Source organism: Nesoenas mayeri, assembly GCF_963082525.1.
Source record: "Nesoenas mayeri genome assembly, chromosome: 17".
Lineage (NCBI taxonomy): Eukaryota > Metazoa > Chordata > Aves > Columbiformes > Columbidae > Nesoenas > Nesoenas mayeri.
The window spans coordinates 547,244-572,440 of record NC_137565.1 but is presented as its reverse complement, the minus strand read 5'-3'; positions in this window follow the sequence as shown (position 1 = coordinate 572,440).

The following is a 25,197-nucleotide window of genomic DNA, read 5'->3' as shown; positions in this document are numbered from 1 at the left end:
ATGATTTTCTTTCAATAATTGCTATTGTATGATTAGAGTTGTATGATGGAACCCGTGAGCTCCCACCTGGTGTGTGCACACGGAAAGCATTGCTAGGCCGTGCAGAATTTATGCTCCGATTTCATAGTGACACTGACTCATGCTATCATGCATATCAGGAATTCGTAATACAAGACTAAGTACGATTTAATCATAAAGCTGTTACAAAATAACATATGACTTGAGAAGTCTTATGTCTCCTAAGTCACTTCCTGTCTAAATCTTCTGGCACCCGGGGTGAGTATCGTGACTTCACTGGGTGACGAGGAGCCTGCGGTAGGACCAGCGAGCGCGGCTTCGGCGCGGGCCCCGCTGGGCCGGGCGCTGCGTGTCCCCGCTGTGGGCGCAGTGCCACGCGTGCCCTGGCACCGCGGAATAGTGATGAGGCTTCTTCACAGATTTTATGGCTGAGGGCATGGTTTGAGAATTAAACAATTTCCCCCTGGCTGTAACATAGGTTGTGAAATCTTAATGGAAAAAGGCCAAACAATTCTTTTTAGAGTCTCAAGGCAATAAATCATAGGACTGTTTTCCTCCATTGCTGGCTGTTAAGAAATTTACTTTTGTCTCTCAGATAAATGATTTTCAGAAAATTTCTAGCTCGTTCTCGGTGCGTGTGTGGGGACGAGGTTCTTTCATTTAGCCAACCCATACCTTCTCAAGGGAGGTAAGAGCTTCCTGCGTGCCAAGGCAGGATTTTGAGATCATGAGCAGCATGAGCCGGAGTTGCTTTTCCTTATGGGTTGTCATTTTCCCTATTAAACTGCCTTCTGGCTCGCCACGCACCAGCTGCCGAGGCTGACCGCGTCCCCGCAGCCCCGACGCTGCTCCACACTGAGCGCTGGGCAGGGATGCCCCTTCCAGCACTGCCAGACCCACAGCGGCGCTGGAACCTGATGCTCCCAGGTGGAGCGACGTGTTCAAGACAACAGGACAACAAGGGTTGTCCATACTATCTTGTAACAGTTTTTATTTTCTCGTGAAGCCAGCTGTATATGATGCACTAAGTCAGTGTTTTGGCTGTTTACATCAAATAGGTGGTTTGCCAGACATGGTGAAAGCACAATAGAAGCCCGTGCTGGCAGGAGGCAGGACCGCGATGCCGTTCTGGTGCTGAGTGCTCCTCCTGCTGTCTGCACGGCTTGTGTTGCGCAATCATGATCTATATCATTACTCGGTGAAGTTCTTGTGCTGAGTTTCATAAGCAACTGTTTAAATACCACAAACTATTTTGTGCGTGTTCATTTTTAATTAGCTCTTTTCGAATCTGCATGCTTCACCATTCACTGTGCCCTTGCACAGATGTTGGCTTTGAGAAACATTTGTAGAAAATGTACATTTTTAGGGAAACGGGCATTTGCAGAAAGAGGGCTTAAACCCTGGACTAATGACGCGCGAAGAATCCCGATCTGAGCCCACGCAGAGGCAGGTGAGCAGGGCCGCGGACCCGCGCTGTGCAGACCCATGGACCTGTGCTGTGCAGACCCACGGACCTGTGCTGTGCGGACCCACGGACCCGCTGTGTGCGCTGCACACTGTGCAACTGCGGGGGCAGGAAACTAATGCAAGTGTCCAAACAACTCCTGAGTGTTGGATATTGCAACAGCTTCAGGCTTTCCGTAGAACTTTAAGTGCCTAAATAAGGACTGTACTTGAAATAACTTTGTGGAATTCGGGTCTCGTTGGAATTACCAAATAACCTCTGGTTAACTTCAGTGGCAACTAGGCTTAGTTTCTGCACTTGAGAATTGTAGCCTCAGAAATAGTGTTAACAGTGTCTTGGCACGTAGTTCCACAGTCTCGCTGTAGATATTGCAGACAAAATTTCTGATAAATCTATTTCCCAGCATGGCATTTACTTTTACTTGGATAGCATGAGACATATCTGTGTCTGTACTGTTTCTGCGAGCTCCTTATCTCATCAGTAGCATGTATTTCATATCCTTATCTTACTAAACGTATACTTCCGCCATGCTGAGAAGTAGAATGCTGGTTTGTTTATGGAGGTTACTATCTTATTCCCTTTATGACTTGATCGCTACATATGTGTGATAAACTACTGCAGCCATTTGTCTGACGTCCTGCACACGCGGATGAGATCGGTGATGTTAGACAGGTCCGCCTGTCCTCTGAGCAGGCAAAACAGATTTCGGTAACAGGATGAGAGGCCTGGATACCTGAAAATGCACTGATTTGTTAAAAAGTAGGACTTAACGTGGTTAGAAAGTAGTTACAAATGTAAGATCAGTATATACAGGTTGTTATTAATGGCTAAAAAGTTGCCACTGTTTATAACATTGAGCACATCATGTCGTTGTCCCCAAATCAGGGCTCTTTACAATGTGGATGGACCCAAACTGCAGCTGAACTTGACTGGGTTTTGTAGAGAGCACAGGAAAGGACAGAACTGGAAATATGTGGTAGCTTGAAAAAACAAACAAAAAACTTCCAATAACCGATCTAGTTTATTTATAGAGCATCTGTGCAGCTGTTGCTGGTCTGGAATGGAAGGGGCTAAAATGTGGGAGTGAATAAAGGAATAAACTTGAAAGCATATGGCAAATGGAGAGCCAGCGAACCAACCCGTGTGAGTGCACATCAGAGCAGACGTGCGGGGGTGAGATGGCTTTGTTTGGCTTTATTTGTTCTTGGAGGATTTTATTTTTTAGTAAAAACAGTAACATGCACTTGGCAACAGCAGCAGCTGATTTTTATTGAGCTTCTGTAAAATATCAAAGTCTTGCAGCCCAGTCAGATCCCTGGCAGCTCATCAAATTCTGTTGATTTTACATCTTCCTTGTTGAGCGCCGGAAACCAGCGTCTCCGATAACTCAGACTGCGACCCGGGGATGGAAAGAAACGTGCAAAACACCAGAAGGCTGGAGAGATACGTGGGTCATCCAGAGTCAGCTCAGCGCTGTCTGCAGCCGTCTTTCCCTCTGCTCGGTGACGGAGCCCGAGAACAAGCACCTCGCGGCGCAGGCGCAGCGGGACCCTGCGCTGGTGCGGGAAGCACAGGGCGCTCGAGCTCCCCGGGCCCCGCTGCACCCTCTGCACCCTCTGCCTGCACCCACGTCTGCTCCTGCCCGACTGTTTCTCCCACATTATAGTGCTGATTTTTGGAACTAGCTTTGCGGTTGCTTGTGATGATATTCCCAGCCTTCCAGGGCTCCTGTGCTGTGTGCTTGATGTTGCTGTCCAGGGCTGTTGCCAGCACAGCTGCCCCTCTGGGTGCTGTGAGCTCCCACCCTGCGGGCTCAGCCCGTGTGTTGGCCAGCACAGCGCGCTCGGTGGCAGAGAGGACAGATATGAATGATTGCGCTAGGCAATCATCAGCCTAGGAACCGCGGCTCTGCAGGTTTTTATACCCTCGTATACCCTGTAAAGCTCTTTTCGCGGCCTGTTTCAGCCTGGTGCCAGCTCAGTGCAGTGCTGTGAAACCCCGGAGCAGATGGTCCCCGCTAAGGAGGCTGTTCCCGTGCCAGAAACCCTCGGTGCGTGCACAGGCAGGTTCCCTCTCTTAGTCTAATGGGCACAGAAGCTCGCTGAAGACCATGCCAGCAGCATTCCTGATCCGCTCTGCATTTCAGGGATGTTCTTGTGCTCCTGGGCTGGGGACCAAATTGTCATACTTGGAAAAGCACCTTCAGCAGCGTCTTATCTGTGCAGAGCTTAAGTCAGTACCACTTCCTACAAGGAGCATGGTCCAAACTCCCGGGTGATGAAACCTTGCCGGCTTTGAGGCTGCCATGGGGGATCTGGTGTCCTTAGAAGGATGAATTTCTACATAAAGATCAGCAGGTTATTGCTCCGAAGCGTGTCATACTTCTGGCTGGGAATTCTTGAGTGCACTGGAGCTCGCGGGTGTGCACGCACGCTCGGTGACCAGAGACAAACTTGAATTGTAACTAATGGGGCTTATCCACCTGCTGATCTGTCACACACTGGTGACAAATCTCTCTGTAGACAGGCAACATTTCTTAGCTGGGCTGGCAGATTCATCCTATTTTAGGACCTCTGATAAATTAGCATTTTTCTGTGCCAAAAATCAATTTTGGAAGCAGGGTTCTTGTTATGAATCTAAAACTCCTTGAGCTGGAGCCAAAGTTAAATGATAGAAGTGAATTTAATATGTATTTCCTACATTAGTGTGCCTGTAGGCTGGCAATGTGAGCAGGAGGTTCTGAACTAGATTTATGAACAGGGGAGTAATAATTCCAAAATAAGTATCAATCTCATTTTGCCATGATGCCAAGTGGAAAAGAGGGACTGTAATTGTCTTTTTCTTCTGGACAGGAAAAAAAATGGCAGATAGGTCCCCTTCGAGTGGAGCGATGCTCTGTCTTTGAAGACAGATGCTCAGAAAGAGAAAATAAAAAGGGACTATAATAAAAGTGTTGTGGCCTGTAAGAGCAATGACAGTACAAATGATTTAAAAAATAGAAAAATAATAATAATATATAATAGAAACATAAAGGATGTCGAAAGGAGTTCTCCCTCTAAGCAGGAATTTTAGAGAGCCAGGAATATAATGGTAGGTGTCAATCCCAAGCATTGAACTTCTGCTGGTTTTCTTTTCACATGTTCTTAAATAGCCTCACTTTACCAGAACTGTCACCGTGTTTGAATTCGCCTGCACAGGCTGAGTTGAGTGGCCGAGGAGCTGGGCCGTGTGCGTGCTGGGCGGTGCCGGGCGGTGCCGGGCGGGCGGTGCTGAGCGGGCGGTGCAGGGCAGTGCTGGGCGGGCGGTGCTGAGCGGGCGGTGCAGGGCAGTGCTGGGTGGGTGGTGCAGGGCGGTGCTGAGCGGGTGGTGCCGGGCGGGCGGTGCCAGGAGCCGGCCCTGGGCCCCGCGCACCGTCCGTGACCTGGCAGCTCAGATGCGGTTGGGCGGTTAGTGCATATCTTACCCCAGATGCGTGGGAGCTCTTGAGGGTTTTTGAGCTGTCCCGTGGAAGAGTAAGCAGAAGTACAAACATAAATAAACTACGTACTTCAGCTCTACAAGTACTGAAGTCCCTGAACTTCCTTACAACACATTTTCCTTTAGAAGTTCCCTCTTCTGAAAGTCTGTTTCTTCTTAGATGACCTCTGCTTTTAATTAGGATGAAGAGTCCCGTAAATTTTCGCTCATCTCCACAGCCATAAGCACAAAGGGCTCTCTCTGGCTGCCTGAACCAGGGGCCTTGGCAGAGGCTGCTCCGGCAGCTCCCGGCGCAGCCGTCCAGCTGCGACGTCCCTTTGTCCCCACCGTGTCCCTTTGTCCCCACCGTGTCCCTTTGTCCCCGATGGAGCGGGATGAGATGATGCCGATTTCCATAAAGCCCCCAGCTGACACCAGAAGCCCTTGTGAGCCCCTTGAGGGACGGGCCATACGACTTGTGTGTGATCTTTGCCCGTGTTCTCGGTCTCCGCGGCACTGCGGTCGGCTCAACGCGGTGGGGGAACAGCTCTCTAATCTGACTAGAAAGCTGCTGTTGTTATACAGACACATCCCCTGGAATTCCCAGTGCTCCTTGGCTTTTGGGCTGGGATAACTTCGCTGCCACTGGCCATGCCTGCCAGAATGAAGCGTTGTCCTAAACCCGTCTTGAATTCTCCAGCCTGCAGAGGATTACATCCTGCCGAAGAGGAAAGGCAAAGGATTTTGAGACTATCTGGACCTTTCTGGTTAAGGCTGTCTGAGGCAGTTGTGTCACTTACATGCTGTAGCTTTCTTTTTGTAATAGGGCAAGATATTTGTTTGTCTGTCTCAGGTGTTTTCACGTTGGGACTCTCCTTACAATCCATTGCCGTGTTTGAACTGTCCTTCCTGCCCTTTACCAAAACCAACAAAAAGATGTTTAAAACAGATGGTTGATGAGAATGAGGGCTACTCTGCCTGATGAGCGCGGTGAGCAGAGGTTAAGTGTAGGGCCTCTTGGGGGTTTGCTTTTCTTCAGTTCTCTAGTAGTCTGGTGCGGTGAGAACTGACAGTGCTAGGGGCTCAGAACTAGAGAAGGGGTTAGGATAGGGTGCTGGTGTTCGTCGTGCTGGCGCTGCAGTAGGTTCCTCGGAGGACAGTCACGGGGGAGCAGGGGCTCACGCTCTCTTGCGCAGGGTCACTTTCTCACGCTGCCGTAGTGTTTCAGTGGTCAGCTCCAGCCCCTGTCACCATGACTTGCTGGTGACGTTTCAGAAAGATGTCCTTTCCCCTTCTTGTGGCAAATAAATACATGAAAATGTAAGACTCCTCCTTACCTGATGCACAATGATCAAGTGCCCTTCTGGCAAGCCAGGGAATGCAGAGTGAGGGCAGAAGTGTAGATGTTGTGCAGAACTTGTGTGTGAGATTCGGGGTGGGAGGAAGCTCCCCCACCGTTTGGCAGCTGGTAAGGCCAAGATCCTCTGCTTTTCCTTGGCTCTTGGTTTTAGTAAATTGCTTCAGGCAGGAGTGGTATAACTCTGAAATTCAGGTATTGCCATACCCAAAAGTTGGTCATTGTAAGTCTTGTTTTAAAGCCCATTGATCAACGAGACTGATTTCATGGAGAAATGTTTAACTTCCCGTCCAGAATACCCAGCGTTTCAGCTTTTCAAGTGATTGTAGCCGTTCTCTCACTTTTCAGCTCTTCACAGGTCAGGAACACAAAGGCACTGAGGTTGAGTAAAACATCTGTTCATCTCTCTGAGCTCTGCTTTGTGTTTGTGGGACTTGCCTGTTTCTGCAGCACCTTCAGTTTCTGTACTTTTTTAAAGTTTGGTTTACTAACCTGCTCTTGGAGCAGATAAAAGCGCCAAAGCTCATTTTAATTAGCCCCCCGGTCCATCCGGTGCGTGTGCACTGGCATCTTTGCCGTACAATGTACTTCCAATGAAAGGGATCAGTCTGCCACAGAGTCTTGTAACCTCGGGGTCAGGTTTGAGCTCAGAATTGCTTTTGATTATGTGTCTCAAAAAATAATGAAATAAATCCAGCAAGCACTAGTGGTCCTTACATGATGCTGCTGAGTTAAACACGCGAGTGGTATCACATCTGGTTTTTAATGGAATTAACTGCTTTATTTAGAGATTCTTTTGAGATGCATTACTGTGTTACTGGTTTGAATACTCAGAGTTTGCACCGGGAATGGTGGAAAGCTGGCGTACAGTTACACCATTGTGGACACGTCTGCAGTGGTTTCTGCAGGAGTGTAGCCTGATTCATACCTTTACTGTCTGGATTTCTTCTCTGTGCTATATGATGGATAAGACTTTGTGTGCTCGAACACTTGCGGCCTAGATCCATGGTATCCTAAGGAATTTTCTTGCCTGATTAATTCACCATGTGTTCTCCAGAAAGCCTGGTGACATTGGCAGCCCTTGAGAGTCACGTCAGGACTGTGAGGATGCTGGGTGTTTGCAAACCTCAGTTCAGTTTGTTAGACTGGTACACAAGTAGGTTTTGGGTTTGACTGGGGAGCTGTTATGTGTATTGGTGGGTTTTCTGGAGGCGGTTGTGCTGGATGCTGGATGGCTCATGCTGCCCTTGGAACCTGCTAATCGGAGCAGGATGGTTTTTGACATGTAGCGGTCAGAGCGCTGTAGAGGGGGGACGGTGCAGGCTGCGCCCTGTCTGCCTGGCAGCCCCTCGACATAGTACTCTGACCAGCTGCTAATTGTCAAATAAAACCATTGTTCAATTGAGGCAGGTAAAACATACAGCTGTTTTAGAAGATTGCTGAAACTCTGTGGTCAGCTGCAGTGGTTAACTGCTGTATTTTGTCTTGTATCACATTCACTCTACAAACAGCCAGAGCTGACCGTTGTCTGTGGGGTTCCACACAACCTTCAGTGGCACAATGGGGTTCAGTATTAGTTTTCTTCAAAATTATCCTTGGTGGACTGATTTCCATATATCATCAGGTGATTGTGACCGCTATTGGAATTCTGAAAGTCCAGTCCCATGGAGTGACTGAAGCCGCGTCCCCTTTCTTTCTGCCACCTAGTCAGGGACAGCAAATGGTGTCGGGGGGCAGTGTCTTCCTGACTGCACCAGGCGAAGGACCGGGACCGCAGGCCGTAGGCAGCAGCAGCATGAACAGATGTGAAGTTAAACTTAATGGAATACTTGTAATGAACCAAAGATTCAAAATTTGTTCTCAGAGTCACCCATGAAAAGGCTTTGTAAGCATTTTTTGTAGCAAAATGCAAGCGGGTGTTGACAAAAGCATGATTGTAAGGCCTATGATCCAGGTTAGATCAAACCTCCTCTTCAGGTTCACAGAACACGCTTTCCCCACTCCACTCGTGTCGCTCTCCCAAAGCTGCCGAACAGCGCCCAGGCCGCGCAGGTCACTGCCGAGGAGCAGAGGGCTGCGAGGAGGGGGTGCCCGGCGAGGTGCCCGGGGCCGGCGCGCCGTGCGCAGCGGGCGGAGCGGCGCCGCGGGTCCGCTCTCAGCACCTTCCCCTGAGGACTGTTCTGAAGAGCCCTAATTTGGTTCGTTTCTAAGGAGCCAGGAAGGGGGTGGGAGAGAGTAATAAATGGTCCCTTGAAAACAAGAGTGGGTCATACACGCCACATGACAGCCCAGACACCCGATTTAACTGTGGTTGCCTTCCTGCTGAAGATTCATTTCTAAGAGACTGTGAGAGCGCTCAAACAGGAAACTGCAACTTCACCACACGGTTTCGATATCAGTGTGTTATCTGTGGTCATTCCCTTCTGCAGCTTGTGGCCAGCTTCTGGTTAGCAGAGAAAGACGCTTTGAGCTGAGCTGGCATCGGTTCCCAGCTCCTGAACCCGTCGAGCCGTGAGCCGTGCGGTCAGCTCAGCCCCGGCCGCCCCGCGGGCGGCGGGGACAGGAAGGCGGGGATGCATCGAGTGGTTCAGACAGGAATAGCTTTGGTTATCTGATGGTCACCCCAGAGGCTGATAAAGTTATGTGAGCTCTTTTCTGAGAAGACATCAAAAAAGCAGAAACTGTTGTCTCTAACCACCTGAAGAGTTTGTAACGTCAAGGGAAATTTTGCTTATCTTCAAAGCCTCAGAACTGTTAACCCGCCGCCCCGCTGCAGACCGCAGCGGCGCCTCAGCCTCGGGCGCACAGAACGCAGCTAGCAGACCATCGCGTGCGAAGCTCTGAGGGCTTATTGAGGAAACGGCGGAGCTCAGATCTTCCAAAATTACTTTGCCACTTCAAATTTGGAGGTGAACAGCTTGAAACACATGAGAGGAACCAGTCTCTTCTGAGGGAGCATGCTCCGTGTCTTCAGAAAACCTGGCGCCTTTGAGGCTCTCAAGCTGTGTCAGGAGTTTGGGCTTGCAGAGTGGTGAGTCACTGTGCAAAGCATGGCCTGGTTGATGAGCCCCGACTAATCCAATGCCAAAATGATGGTGGCTGTGATGTGGGCTTGCAAATGTTAAAAAACAGAAGGTGGTCATATCCTTGGGACCACTTAGGGCACTTGTTTTGTTTTTGTCACATATTTGCTGAGCAAACCTCAGGATTAGAATGGACAAGCATCAGAGACAGACCTCGCGCAAGTGAGGTTTCAGATGGATACGTTCGCAGCGGCCTTGGGCCGGCTGCTCCGAGCCTCAGCGCCCGGGTTCCTCCAGCCTGGAAGCGGGGCAGGGGGCTGGGCTCTGCAGCCCCTCCTCGCCGCCGGCCCGTGGACACAGCAAGGGCCCTGGGGGGCTCGCCCGTACCCGCGCGTCGTCAGAGCGTCGCGCTGGATTTGCACAGTCCGATGGTGATTTGGAGCTGCGACGATCACCAAAGGGAAATCCCGCTTGTCCGTTGGGTTTGTTCAGGTTTTGAAATGAAGCCCGTGTGTTTGTGGGCATGTGTCTGCGCAGGAGGCGGTGCGGTGCTCCTGTCTGCTCGCATTGCGTGGCTCAGCCTGTCAGTGACAACCATAACAATCAGTGCCTTTTTGACTCAGAGCTATTTCCTTTCCTGGTGCAGATTATGTCTGGTATGCATAACGTGTTAATTTAACAAAGCAGTGCTTTTGATACAGCTTTAATTTTTTAACAACAGCTCGGAGGCAATGATGTACAGATTATATAGTGTCAGTTTCCCAATTAAAGTTTTACAGGAAAATACTCTGGTTTTGCTGGAAGCCTGTGTTGAATTCTTCCTTCTGGCACTTGTACAAATGGAAACTGTGCTATTGCAAAGCATCCATTTGAAACCTTGAAATATTTATTGAGGCTTCATTGAATACTGAAACAGGAATCTTCCTGTAGGCTTGTTGATGTCTGTCATATGCATATATTTTGTAATTACATGTCTGGAAGCCTGTGTGTGTGTGGTTGTTTTCTTGTGGTTTATTTTTTTTTGCAGGTTTTGTTGTTGTTATGCTGTTTTTCCTGAGAAATGTATTTAACACATCGCTTTTAAGAGTTCCTGTGAAACCTTATCCAAAGCAAGGCCACATCTTTGATGCAAAGCAATGAAGCTCCTGTTAATTTTTGTGTAGAATGTCAGACCAGCGGCATAACGTGCCTGTTCAGAGGGTGAGCATGAAGAGTACCTGAAGGAACCAGAAGAAAACATTTCATTCTTAAAACGCCACCCATAAACTGGAAACCTTTGTATATGGAATTTGTTTTCTTTCCCTCTCTTTCCTCCTCTTCTTCCCAGCCCTTTGTCTTGAACATCACCAGGTCATTGACTTTCGCTGTTGGTGTCGCCTGGACCCCCAGCTCTGGCGCGTCCCAGGCTGTGCTGTGCGGGAAGGCGCGGGAGCCAGCGTGCGCTCCCGGGGACGGGGTCGTGTGGCGCGGGAGCCGGAGCTCAGCGGGCAGAGCCACGTCGCGCTGGCCTTGGACAGGGCCCGGAGTCACCAGCCCCGGTGCCGCAGAAATGCCGCCCTGAAGCTGCACAGCCACGTGCCTGGAGGCGTCTCCCTGGTGCCTGGTGCCGCTCTGGCGGTAGCAGCCGCTGCGCAGTCCCACCAGAGGCACGTCCTGGCTCCAAGAGTCTCACCCGCCTGGCGGTTGCACAATGACTGGAAGAACAGGAGTACCAGAAACCTGATTTGGATTAGCATGCAGCCTGCAGTAGCGTTAGTTACTGCCCGGATTTGCAAAGCAGCACGGCAGAATGAAGATCTCTGCAGTCGCATCTGAATCTCGCCATTAGTGAGGAAAGCGCAGCTGCGTTCGCGGGCGAGCGAGCGCTGTGGGCCTGGCACGGCGCGGCACGGCACGGCAGGCTGCGGCTGGGCCGCCGCTCCTCTGCCTGCGGTGCGCCGGGAGCCTCCAGTGCTCTCTGCTGCCGGGGTGCCGGGCCGCCCGGCGCGCCTCCAACCCGCGTCCTGCAGTCTCGTGTTCATCGCATCCCGTTTGCTTTCTTTTGCCGTTTCTAACCCATCTCTTTGGATTGGTTCTACTGCTAGATAATTATGGCTTTCATATCTACATCTTTTTCTCAAGCTTGGCTGCATTATTTTTGGTCAGCTATTTAAGACTTATTTTTTTTTAAGACATATTGTGTAATATTTGTATATTTACATTTCAGGACAAACAAACAGTGATATTTCTCACAGTACATCATTCTTCAGATATTTTTCTTAACAAGCAGAACTTTCTCAGGTGTACCAGAGTTAGCTTCATTATATGAATCCCATTTATGGATCCTATTTAGATCATTGGAAGAGAGGGGCTTAAAGGGGCTGTTTCCACAAACACTGCATCTGGCGCCATGTGAGAAGGGTGAGAACTGGTTAGTGTTTCAGGGAAATTAGAACAGTTCCCTGGAAGAAAGGCCTTTGTTTCTTCCTTTCTTTCTTCTCAGTGTTTCTTCTTAAATTCTCTGTGTTATTTCCTTCATCAGACACGGGAACAGAGGCCGAGGCGCTGGGCACACGGGCAGGAGGCCTGGGGAGCTGGGACTGCGGGATGTGGGCCACCATATAGAAGTCCGTAGTAGATAAGGAACAAGATGTACGCACAGATGTGTTGCTGCGGTACGATGGGCTCTTGATACATGTATTGAAAACAATAGTCATTTATGTGGGAAATAAAAGCCAAGGCATTCATTAGCGAAACCAGAAGAAATAAAAGCCAAGGCATTCATTACCAAAACCAAAAGAAATGGATTCTGCGGCACTGTTTTACGTCAGTGACTCTACTTGTATAACGGCCAATGATCGATGTACAGTTGATCGTTCTAACCGAAGGATGTTAGCAGGGGCTGCCTGTTGGTCTCTGGATCGCGGATGGGCTCCGCGGTTGGTGCAGAGAGCGCAACAATTGTGGGCCTGTCAGCCCCCCGTGCATCCCGAAGCTCGGGGGCTTTTAGCGCGTCCTGGGCAAAGGGAGAACAAGCAGTGCGGTTGTTTTGGGAAGAGCCTCTGTTGAGTCCCCCCGTTGAGCGATGGCCGCTGAGGCTGGCGGGGCTGATGGGATGGTTGCCTTTCAGAACTGAATGCTCGGCTTCAGATAGTCTTGCAAATGTAAAGGAAAGCAGTTCCTTAAAAGCTTCCAGTACTACTGCAGCGTTGAATAACAGGGGAGGTTGCTTTAGGCAATGTAGTTTAAATGAAGTGTACATGTTCAAACACATAAGGAGCAATACAAATGAACCTTAGATTAATCTGGTGTTTAGGAAGGAGGAGTTTGGCATGGTTTTAGCTACACTGTCTGCACGCTACCCCTCTCCTTGGCCCAAAGTGCCGTGACACGTTGTGCATCAGCGACTCGCACTTCAGTTTCTGTTCAGGCGGCTGGGTCAGCAGTCTAAACAGGCGCACGGGACGATCAAAGGGGAGAGCGGGTTCTCCATAGAGAAAGAAAAATTAGAAGGCCAGTATGCAGTTTCATATAATGGTTCAGTGTCTGAGCAGCACGTTTGGCACCTACTGGTTTCATCTAGCGGTTTTTGGGAGCAAGGAAGGGAGCTTTGGAGTTTTTTGCTTTGTTTTACTTGAGGAATGGAGTGCGAGAGAAAGGTCCTCAACAGGACTGGCTTCTGCCTCACCTCATGGGTGTTTTACACCTAATCAGATCAAAACTTTATCTGGGGTCTGTCTTTGCCTTGGGCAAATATCCTTGTGCCCATTCTGTTCAGGCAGCTCTTTACCTCGCTGGCCCTGGACAATGAGTGTGAGACCAGGAGCATGTCTGTTCATCTCTGTCGGTGTCGGGGCAGGAAGGGCTGCAGGGGGAGCGGGCCGGCGTGCTGCGCGGGATCCCAGCCTGGCTGCCCTGCGGCTCTGCTGAGCAGGGGGGTGTCCACCCACCAGCAGCTTCTCAGGGCGATCGGTTCTTGTCAGAATGTGCTTTAAAAGAAATGAATTGTTATCAGTAGTTGTGAAACCTAAGGCAAACATGTCACTGAAAATAAGCTTACGATGGTTTGATCAAGATCTCATGAATAGCGGTTTTCAGATACTTTGATGTATTCGGTTGCTGTAAAGCTGGAAGCACAGGTAGGAAGGACGCTAATGAAAGTTGCATTGTGAGGAGCCAGACTCAGAACTTCATGGAGCCTGGCTGTTGACATTTTCAGGTTTCAGACTTGTAGTAATGTGCTTTTAATAGTTTGGGGGGTTCAATTTGGTCCAAGTCTGCTGCCCTTTTACCCAAATCTTTGTGATGATAGGCTTCTCTCATACCTCAGAGTCTGGCTGGTGGTTTTCCACCTCTTCCAATTTGCAAGCACCCTAAGAGAAATGCCACTAAAGCTGCAGAGCTCTATATTTTGGATTTAAGGCTGTCCTGACTACAGGCTCACTCTTCTTAGTTCCCTTTGTACACCTCATTTAAGAAGAACTCAGCAAAGCTGGAGGTCTGATGTCCCAGGGCTGAAAACCGGTAGCTTGGTGTGGCAGGGCCCTGTTTGTGGCTGTTGTAGCATGAACCATGTCCTACAGAGATTGTGTTCCATAGAAGTGTGTCTGCAGCATCAGTGCAGACTGTCTGCTGCAGTGGGCTTTCTTCCTTCTGACCGGAGCTGGCGTTGGTTTGTTTGGATGGTGTGGTGGTCTCTGGTGCCTCTTTAATTTTGTTGGAGCGGTATTTTTGTGACACCACGGTGCCGCGAGAGTTGTAAATGATTCCGTTACTCGAGTAGACTTTGTAATTTGGTTGGAAAAATTGCTTTCCAATGAAACTCAGCCTGAAAGTTAACGTGTTCATTAGTCACTGGAGTGGCCTACAGTGGTACAACTTGCGGATTATTTTACAATATGTACTTTTCTGGTTGTTTGCACAAATCTAATACAAAAGTTGCTTTTATATTAATCTTTAAAGTTGCAGCCTTGACTGCTTATGATTTCAGCACCCCGAGTGCTAACCAACAAGGGGAGCGTGGTCCTGTGTCCAGAGCCGGGAGGAGGAGGCAGCCGGTCTGCGCTGCGCTCCCAGCGCTGCGCGGTCTGCGCTCGTGTGCCTGTGCGGGCCCCAGCCCCTCGGGTGTGTTGACGGGCCGGTTGTGCGGAGGCTTTAATGGTCTATGGGATCTGCTGGTGGGAGGATGTACTGTTGTTCTGAGTGCAGGAATCCATGGGTTTAAGAAGTTACCCGACAGTTAAAATGGCATTTCTTCCACTTGTGTCAAGGGTTGGCAGCTGCCGCGAATGTCTTCATCTTCAATGCTGTTTCCCCTGTTATATTTGTGCATTTTGCACACAGGGAATGTCAGGGCGATCCCAAGCACAGCGGTGGTTTGCTCCTCTCGGCTGTCCCGGTGTGCGCGGCTGCCTCTTCCCGGGAAGCTCGGGCAGAAGCCCGGCGCGTTGTCACAGATGGCCCCTTGTTAACTCCGCATTTCTCCAGTCGCTTTGTTTTTCCAGGTTTGAGTTAGACGGCTTGATGTTACTTCAGAGCCATCCTTTTGATGGCTGGAAACGATAATAGCCTGTGTCATCTGCCCTTTAGATGGAAGGGTTATGGCTCGTCCTTTATTCCTCGGCTCTCCCCACAGAACCCGTCCCACAATGCACCCGCGCGCTCGCAGGTGTTCCCGCCGCTCTGCCCTCTCGCATGCACCGCAAATTAGTAACAGAAGCTAATGGCCCAGCATGCGGCCATCAAAGGGCTGACAATTCCAGCCTTTCCAAAGGGCCCTTTATGTCAAAGCCCCCCACGAGACCTGTCGGGCTGAAAAGCCCATTTGTCTGTCCCCGTGTGCGGGCCTGCTCAGCGCCGCGGCCCCACGCTGCGCCCCGGCTGTTGCTGCTGGCAACAGATAAAAATCACTGCTCGCCACAGCGGGGCCCGCGGCACATCAATCATCCGGCCCAGATAAAGGCCTCGGGCCTCGGCCCCATCCCTCGGTTGTTTCTAAATAATTTCCAGTGGCTGAGCATGCTATGGTGTAGGCCGGGTAATTCAGTCCAGAAAACTTCATTTCACTAAAAATGCTTTGATTCTTTTTTTTTTTTAAAGGCTGGTTTTGTTCAAATAGATGTTTGTTTCAAAGGGGGAATTTAGCTGATGAAAGGCATGCCGTGAAAGTTCAGAGCGACAGTAATACATAAAACTGTGGGTAAATGTAAAGTGCGACCAAACGGGCAGCAAGAAGAATCAGCATTTACCAGGAGCAACAAAGCAACGTCGCGCTTTAGCAGCAGCTCTCAGCCTCAGCATCGCTCAGCTTCCTGAATTTGTATGTGTTTAAATAGAGATTAATCTTTATATATGGATAACATCATTTCCACCACACCTTTATTAAAGAGATTTATAGCTGGGTATCAAATTACACTTTTAATACAGCCTAGTTGATTTTTTGGTAGCAGCAAATCATATTTGTAACTCTGAATAACTAAACAAATTTGACAGTAGCAAATTTTCTCCGTGACACGGCTAATTCTTCATCCTGTCTCAATGTTGTGCTGTGAAGCCATAAGAAATTGTGACGCTTAGAGCCTGACAGTCACAGGTTTTGTTCTTGCCACTTTGCAATCCTTCAAAGAGGAAACCGTTGCCATTGGCGTGGAGCGACATCGCAGGCGCAATAGCAGGGATATCTCTGTAGATAAGCCCCGGTTTGCAGCCCTGCTGCCTTGTGCTGTAAGGTAGGGTAGGTAGGGTATAGTGGAGTGGTGAAGGTAAAATCAAGTGTTAGGTCACAAATAAAACCTCTGTGGAAACCCTAGAAAATAAATGTCAGTCAGCCTGCCTTCTGCACAAGCATCTTTGCATACTAATTGCACGGACCTTTGTATTATTGTAGGTACTAATTACTGCCAGTTCTCGGTGAGAACTGGACACCTGATTGCTGCTGCTCCTAGCCCCGTGGCACACGGCCGTGTGTTGCGCGGCACCTGGATCCTGCTGCGATGTCCCGGCTCAGGCGCGACCCGCACACGTGCGCTGCGGCTGCTCAGGGGACGGGTGAAGGATCCTGCGGAATCCTGCAGCGTGGGCAGTGTTTCTTGGGTGGATGTGACCGTGGAGCTCAGCAGCAGCTGGCCAGGCTGGCACAGCAGCGATTGCGCTCCAGGTCTGCTGGAGTCACAACACAGAACCTGGTTTACTTCACCCTCTCGCTGCTCATGGGGCTATGGTTGCACTAAAGGGGACAGTTAAAAAGTCAAATTCTCACCTGGCTGGTATTCTGAAATATGACTTGTTGCCTGTGGAACCTGCTGTGTATTTCATACTTCACTGGATGAGTCTGATAGGAAGAATTTGAGAAGCTTCCCTTAGAAACAGGAGAGACTCGAGCCTGAGAAAATATGCTTGTGCAATATATCCTTCAGTATATTCTCTGAAAACAAAGCAGTTTTTAAGACTGATCCTGATGGATTTTGAAATAGGTAACAGTAGAATATTTTTGATCCAAGAAGGTCACTGTAAATACTGGCATCGGATCTGGATGATGTGCCACTACCCTGCTTCCCCTTCTGCCTTTTTTTGGCTTTTTTGACTCCTGTATATTGGTGCCTAAGACATAGTGCGGGGAATGACAGACAAGGGTGGGCTTGAATAACCCTGAGGGTGCTTATCTTCCTTGGCGTTAACTTCCTGTCCACATTCATTATGTGAATGAGCCAGGGAAACTGTTTCTGTGACAAATCGGAGTGCAGGGTAGGTTCAACAGACTCAGTTCAATTTTAGGTAATGGTATACAATCATCTATATGGTGACGCGCAGTGCATGGTGTAGACCCTCATTTAGAGAAGTTTGAATGCGTAAAGCCGGCACGCGGGAGGGGTTGCTCTTCCGTCACGCTGCCCGCGTGTGTCACACAGCAGTGCCGGTTGGACCGTCACACCGCTGCCCGCGTGTGGCACACAGCAGTGCCGGTTGGACCGTCACACCGCTGCCCGCGTGTGGCACACAGCAGTGCCGGTTGGACCGTCACACCGCTGCCCGCGTGTGGCACACAGCAGTGCCGGTTGGACCGTCACACCGCTGCCCGCGTGTGGCACACAGCAGTGCCGGTTGGACCGTCACACCGCTGCCCGCGTGTGGCACACAGCAGTGCCGGTTGGACCGTCGCACCGCTGCCCGCGTGTGGCACACAGCAGTGCTGGTTGGACCGTCACACCGCTGCCCGCGTGTGGCACACAGCAGTGCCGGTTGGAATGGAAGATGAGTGGAGTTGGTACGTCGCTGTGAGCCGCCCGATACTTGTGCAGAGCGTCCTCCAGAGCCTTAGCTGACAGGCGTGGCCCTCGCTGTGCCCCGGCTGGTGTTTGGCTGAAAGGCTGCTTGTGGAAGATGTAACAGCACGTGTTGATAAACGTTCTTCATGCTAATTGGCCGTTGTGTTTGCAGACAGATGCGCTGACCTAGAGCTTGCCATGTGCTCGTGCAAATTCCTGCGATGGGCTAATTAACTTCTACATATTCATTTCTATGGCAAAACCCGCAAAAGAGAGTTACGCAAAACAAGTGAAAGAAAACACTGAGCTGCAAGGAAGAGAAGACCCGGGTTGCATATGATTTGTGTGTTAAGAAGCAGCCAACACTGGGCGTCTTCTTTCAGTGCGAAGACACAAAATTTCCTCTTCAATGGGTAGATGAGAGTACTATAAGCAGTAAGGAATTATTAGAAAGTCAGGGTGCTGTTTCCCCTACCAAGTTTTAGATTATATAATTTTATGGAATTGAGGATTTCAATTATTCAGTAGTAATGGCATTCTTAAAATGTTACTTGCCCTCAGCAAGCTGGTAGCGGTAGTTTTGACCGAGGCTCAGCACGGGGTCGTGTTTGTTCCAAGTCTAGCAGATGTTAGTCTGGAAGCAGTTGTTCTGAAGCCACCGGGGCGAGCGGCTGCAGGGGTGCACCTGGCTCAGGGGTGCACCTGGCTCAGGGGTGCACCTGGCTCAGGGGTGCACCTGGCTCGGGTCTTACAAGATCTTACAAGATACAGGAGAATTTCTTGGTTTTCTGTGCAAACTAGGCTGTGACTTTTGAAGAGCGTTGTAAGTTGCAAACAGCAGCTCATGTGTGTGACATGGTCTGTTCCTCACAGGCTGTGGGTGTTGCTCAAAGACGTGCTCTGGCGCCCACCCCATATTGCCTCTGTTTATTTCTCATACTGGGGTGCTGTTGAAAGGGAGAGCAGAGCCCGTCCCCCTCGGGGGTCCCTCTGGAAGCCGGTCTGGACATCAGCAAACCCAGGAAGCTTCATCCTGCTTTTTAAGGCCTGTCTGGCAGGTACGCTGTGGGAATAACTTTAATCACAGTGACCGCTGCTCAGCAGGGGGAGGTTCACTGTAATTTTTTTAATTAGATACAGATTTGCTGGCAACATTTTCTTCCATTTGTGTTAGACTGATGCCTGACTTGACCTGAAGAGTTCATGGCTGTCAACTTCCCGGCGTCGCTGCCGTGTGTAGCGGTGCCCGCTGGTGATCGCGGCTGCGCATTGCCCTGTCGATCGCCGTCCTGCTCAGCGCTTCTAATCACACGAGCGGATGAGACGACGTTGTTGTACTTGGCCTCTCTCCAGCATGGCCGTGCTAACGTTGCGGCCTCTCTTGCCATTTCGTTGAACGCGGTGTTGATCCCACCACCTCGTGTGTTTAAATTATTGCTAAATGGCAGTGTTTTGAAGCCGCAGGAGTATTGCGTAAAGAACTCTTCTCATAAAACAGGTCATTAATATGTGTGCTGTTCAGGGTGTGCCAAAAGTTCTGTGTCTGTGTCGCCTCCTCCGCCCCTCGCTCCGCTCCGCCGTCAAAATGTCTGCGGGAAAGTGTGGGCAAAATTGATTCCCCTGCGGCTGTTTCCAGCTACACAGTTCGGGCTCATCCTTTGATCCCTCCTCATGACTTTATTTCATTATCCCTTAAGTATAAGGAGGAAAGTTAATGACATCATAAAAACTAGAACTCTATAAAAGATGTTTCTGCTGATTTACTGCCAATGTACTAGCAGCATGTCATATAACTGCCCATTAAAGATGGTGAGTTGCTCTCCTGCCTGCAGCTTTCCTTATCACCAGCCCTTTTATTTATGGCCAGATTATAGGGATTGGGTGTGCACAGTAAAACATAAAACTTATTTTTATCATGCATATAATTAACCCTTTAATTATGGAATTAAGTTGCATCCATCCTCCTTTTTTATTTAAGAAAGTATTATTAATTATTCCTCTTTGCTTTTGAAGAGCTTAATGTGTTGCTGAGAAAACGCAGTTCACGGTTTCTGGTTGTGCCCTCCCCGTCTTTCCCTTTCCACGCATGACCTGAACAATTCTCATCAGTGAAGAGGCCGAGAGGGACAATAGAAGCTTCCTCATGTAGATAAGCAAAATCCATTTTGTCCTGTTCAAGGCAGTTCAATTTGGCCTGTGGAAACCCCGATCTCCTTGCTCGCCTGCTTCTCAAACTTCCAGCTCTTTGTAGGTCCTTCCTCCAGCCCGTGGAGTGCAGATCAGCTTGGAAAGTGGTGACTGGAGACCACATTTCCCATCGCAGAACCCATCACCGCTCTCCTGTCACGGCTGGTTTGCCTGGTTGTGCAAGTCCGGGCTCCTGCTTTGTGCAGCGTGACGTTTGTCCTGCTGCGGCGCCCTTCCCAACGGCCTCGGCACCCCCGTTTCCAAAGGCTTGTCGTTTGGGGACCAGTCGGTGCTGAATGGCAGACGCCCCCCTCCCACCCGCAGCTCTAGGTACCTCAAGGTCAGTTCCGTGTTCCGAAAGCAAGGCTTCTCTTAGCATCGGGAGCTGCAGACAGGGCGGGGAAGGCTGGGAGTTCCAGGGGGCTCATTGCTGCTGAGAACCGGGGCCGCTGAGGCTGCCTGTGTAAAATCAGCCACGTTCCTTGTGCACCAGGCGTCTCCTGTTGATGCAATCGTAATGGTTTGTTTGCTGGATACTGGCGTTGGATCTCAGTCTTGGGAATGCACTGCAATCAACTTTATACATTATTAAAAGCTGTTTGTCTTTTTGTCTTTTACCCAGTTAGTTGTTCCGATTTCATTTTGCTGATCACGAATTGCTGACAAAGATCAGGCATTCCTCAAGCAAAAGGCAAGAGCAAAGCTTTCCGTTCATACCGTCTCTGTTACCCAGGCTTCGTATTAATACCTACGTAGTTCTTGAGGATGTGTAAGAACAAATGTTCTGTAATAGCTGTTTTCCTGGGGTTTTCCTCGGCTGTCGTGTGGATTTGGGGTTCCGTGTGCAGTGCTGATAGGCTGCCGGAGGGAGATGACGGCGAGGGGCACGCTGTGCCGGCTGCGCCTTTGTCACTTGTCACAGCCGGGAAGATCTCTCTGAAGGTTTCAATTGTTTGGGGCTGATTTCCTCCCCTCCTTCCAGGAAAGGGAGGGAGGTGTGATGTATGATTGCTTGAGCTCGTTTGCACTCGTGTGAGTGATGGGATAGGAGAAGTTCCAAATGAGGAAGTCATAAAGAAAAATAATAAAGGAAGGAAGCGGTGAATTAGAGTGCCAGTGCTTTCTTGTGTGGCTGTGATTTATAAAGAGGTGTTTATTTATTGCTTACAGAAGGAATCCTGTCTCTGCACAGAGTAAGATAAATAATAATGTTTAAAAATAAAGTATTATTGTGTCCATACTGGACCCTGGCTGCCTGTGATCAGCTCACATTCATTTTACTTCGGTTACAGTAGTTATCTCTGAGCTGACAATAACGTGGTGCTGAAGGTCTGGGCAATAGCCAGCGGTTTTATTTTTGGTGTATCCCCATTTTAGGAGAAGTAAAGAACAGCAAGTACTACACTGTTCTCAGGGAAAGGTATTGCGCATGAAATACATTCTTAATTACAAAAGTGTTGCAGTTGATCCGACGGCTGGACGTGCTGCAGCACAGCGCCATTGCCCTCCAGGCAGACCTCGTGCCACTCGGAGCAGGTGCGTGTTCAGACTGCACAGAGACTTCCCGGCCCCTGGGTGCCTGTGCCTGCGGTGCAGAACCCGCGGAGCAGGCGGGGGAGTTCGGTGAGCCCGTCCCCGCAGCCTGGTTTTAAGGGCGTTGGAGTCTCAGTTCAGCGGCTTCATGAGAAAAGCCCTTCTAAACGACAAAGGGTAGATATTCCATGTGTGCGCCGCACCCGGTGTTCCAGGAGCGACCCTCCCCCTTGTCTGAGCTTCCAACGATCTTGTGCTTGTTGAAAGCTTAATTAATTAACGAGTAATCAGTTCTAAGCTTTAGGGTATCAATTTGAAGGAAAAATTGATTTTCAAACCCAAATGTCTTAGACTATTTTTATTCTGAAAGTACCGTGCATGTCATGGTCCTGTTCAGAAACGTGTCCAACGGCACCCGAGGGCGGGCAGCCCGAGGAGGGGATTCGTTCCACCCGCCAGAGGACGAGCGCTGAACATCCGCGTGCTGGCGAGGAGCTTGTGGTTCTCATACCTGAGTGGAAATTGGCCAAGGATTTAAAATGCACATTTCATTGCTGCCAGACATTTGCCTAACATGAGCATTAATAGGATGAGAGGAAAAAATTAAAGGTTCAACAATAATTCAAAGTTCTCTGTTTATAATGTGAGAAATCATCAATTAATTCCATACCTGGAATCAAACATGCCCTAAGGCCCACCATCTGCCCACATTTAAACTTGAAGATAATAGATTTGGAAGAGGAGTTTGTAATTATTTGCTAGGTGGTTCTGATTAATTTACAAGGAAAATTGCTAATACCGGCAGCGTGTTACCTGGGGGCCAAGCGGAAATCACAACATTGCGGAAAGGGATAACGTGTAAATGATGGCTCGCACGTTATCTGTTGGGCTGATTGGACACTGATTGTTTTTCTTAAGCCACTAATGGGTGCATATGAGATTAGTGTGTGCTTTGGACAACATGACTATAATTCTCACCTAACAGGCTGTAGAAAATAGCAAGTAAATATACCCCAGTGGCATTCTTAGAAATGAAAAACGCTAAAGGCGAGATTATGAAATGAGACTAGATTTACAGCAGCATGGCTGAGACCAGAGCCTGGCTGAAAAATGCCCGTCCGGAGCGGTCTGCGCCGGGAGCCTGGGGAAGGGCGGTGCGGGGAGCGCGTGAGCGGGCTGCCGCCGCGCGTGCCCGGAGACGTGCTGGAGGAGCCATCGTGGAGCCTTACACTCAGTTCAAGTCGGAACAGACTTTACTGGGCTGTCGCCCAGTGGGGATGGACGGGGGTCGTTTATCCGGAACTCTAAATATTTCGTTTGGCTGCTGTTGTCTTGCGTTGGAGGGCACTGTGGCCTGTGCACCACGGCAGCTGTGGCTGCACAGCTGCACGACTGCAGGCCGACCTTTAAAGAGGGTGTGAATGTGTGTTGCCGAGGTGGAGCAAAAGGCGTGTGCCGTACACAGCCGTGTGATAACCGCAGAGAACGGCGGCAGGAGGCAGAAAACCCATTTCCACAGCGGCTGGCCAGAGCCTCTGCCATCAGCTTTGCTGCTTCTCCGGTTCTCTTCTGCTCCTGCGTGGTTTGCTCGGTGGTAGCAAAAGCCAAGTGGAGAAGGGTCCCTAAAGCATTATAAGTGGGTCTTTACATTTGGGTACAACTGCCTCACCCGTTTAAAACAGCACCAGCTGCCCAAACAGGATCTTCCCTGCAACAGAGTTCTCTGTCCGCGTGGACTGACCCGGAGCGGGTCTCCCTGCAGCTCCTCGTCCCCTCTTGTCTGTGGTCCCTCTACCACCCCCCAATACAATTTCAGCACAGTTCTCTGTATGAAAAAGATGAAGGGGCTTAACTCGCTCGCAGTAAGGTGTTCTTCGCTCGGAGGCAGGGGCTGTAAGCAGTAGTCTTGCCTTTTCTATGATCTTTGTGCGGGCTCGTACTTAAATGTTGTAGGGATCATTAGCCAAAGATGTTATCAGCTGATGCCTGACAGCTCTGTCTCACATACTGTTTCAGAGGCTGTAAATTTTCACTTAATGGAAAAAAACGTTGGACGTATGTGTAGCAGCAGGTTTGAAGCTTTATGCTGACATCAGGCAAAGAGGTGTGAGGTTCACCTTCATGTGGCAGTTGAACCATTCGCTTTGCAGGCGAAGCAGCGCGGGCAGCCGCAGGGCTCCAGCCCCGCGTCCTCCCCGGGCGGGCAGGGCCCCTCCGGGCCACGGAGCTCCTGTGGAAACCAGCATCCCGTGTAACTGCAGCGCTGTATCGCTACATAATGATCCTGTAGGACAGCTGCATAATCTCACAATTATCTGTTCCAGCTAAGTAGATTAAATGTTGGTTGTTGTTTTCTTTTTTAAAGTGATGGTGGGAGCTTCTGTCTTCCGTATGTGGGGTTTGTCTTTGGAAGGAAAATAAAACCGAGAGCTGCAAATTGCCCATTAGTCATATAACAGGTCTGGTCTGAAGTGCCATTGCGTCCTATGCCCTGAAATCCTTTATCAACCAGGACAAGAAAATTAGCCTTCCAAGCTAATTTGACATTTAAAAATATTTATGAACAGGCAAGTAAGTATGTCCAAATCAATCCTTGAGAAGTGTGTCTTGAGCTGCAGATCATTCCTGTCCCACAGAATGACAGTTAAAACATTGCTGTTAAAGCTGTGAGTGGGAATTTCAGTTGCTTGTCAAAACAAGCAGCACTTTCCTTCCGTGGAGTGTAAGATGCTGAACAATAGGTAGCACCTTTCAAAATGGCACCTTCATTGTACAGTCAGGTTTCTAATGTAATATTTTCATCCACGAATAGTGTATTATTTCTCCATAACACTTTATAGTAAGTGGATATTAAATTAATGCTACATGCCAATGGAATTCCCGTGGAGTTCTGTACTGCCCCGAGACGAGCGCCCAAGGAAGCTGCTGGGATTCAGGGAGGCAGGTGACAGGGAGGAGAGGGGCAGCAGTGGCTTGTTGCAGGTGCCTCAGCTGAGCTGAGGACAACAGGGCTGTTTGAGGGCAAAGAAAACCCACAAGCTCCAACCTGAGCTCAAACCAAGAGGAAAGAGCATTTGCTGTCTTCTTGAACATGATGGAGTCCCTTCGGCTTTATGGCTGGAGGGGACAGGAGGAAAAGCTTGTGTTGAATTGTGAGTGGTGGAGGATCCTGCCTCTGTCCTTCCCCATTGCCCATCCCATTGTGCTGCCTCTGAAAGGACCAATTTTAATCCAAGTGAGGACTCAAGAGCAGCATATTTATGAAAAAAGTAATAGATGTCTTTCTCATGAGTATTATTAACAGCCCGTGGCAGTCAGTAGGTGTTTTTCTTGTGTGCTGCACAGCAGCAGCAGATAGTCAGCAGAGCAAGCATGCTGTATCATCATCCCTGCGGAGAACACGAGTAGCAGACAGTTCCCTTCCTTCATGGCAAGGCACCTGTAAGTGAACCAGAAAGAACAGATTGGTGACCGATGTAGCTGGTAGGTCTCGATGGTCTGTTGGGCCGATCGATACCGTCCTGTGTTACTTTTCTCGAGATCAAACCCAAAGTGCCCTGCGGTTTGGTGGCGGCGGAGCCGGCGTGCGGGCAGGGCCGGGCTCCGACCAGCCTCCCGGGTCCCAGCCAGGTTTGCCCAGCTCCTGCAGCAAAGTGGTGCTGGACAAATGGTGTCAGCAGGAAACATAACAAACATTACTTGAAAGTGTTTGGACCAGCAGGGTTTTTGTTTTTAACCGCGTGGTAGTAAATGTAACATATTGTGAAGGAAAAACTAGCAGTATTTAATACGTACCCCTAGCAGATACTTGCTGTATAATCTCGTAAAAGGACAGTGTGCTTCTGTTTAGCCTTGCAAGAAAAGAAAAGTTCCTTCTTGCCAATGTTTTCCTCAGGAAGCGCCGTCATGCTAACG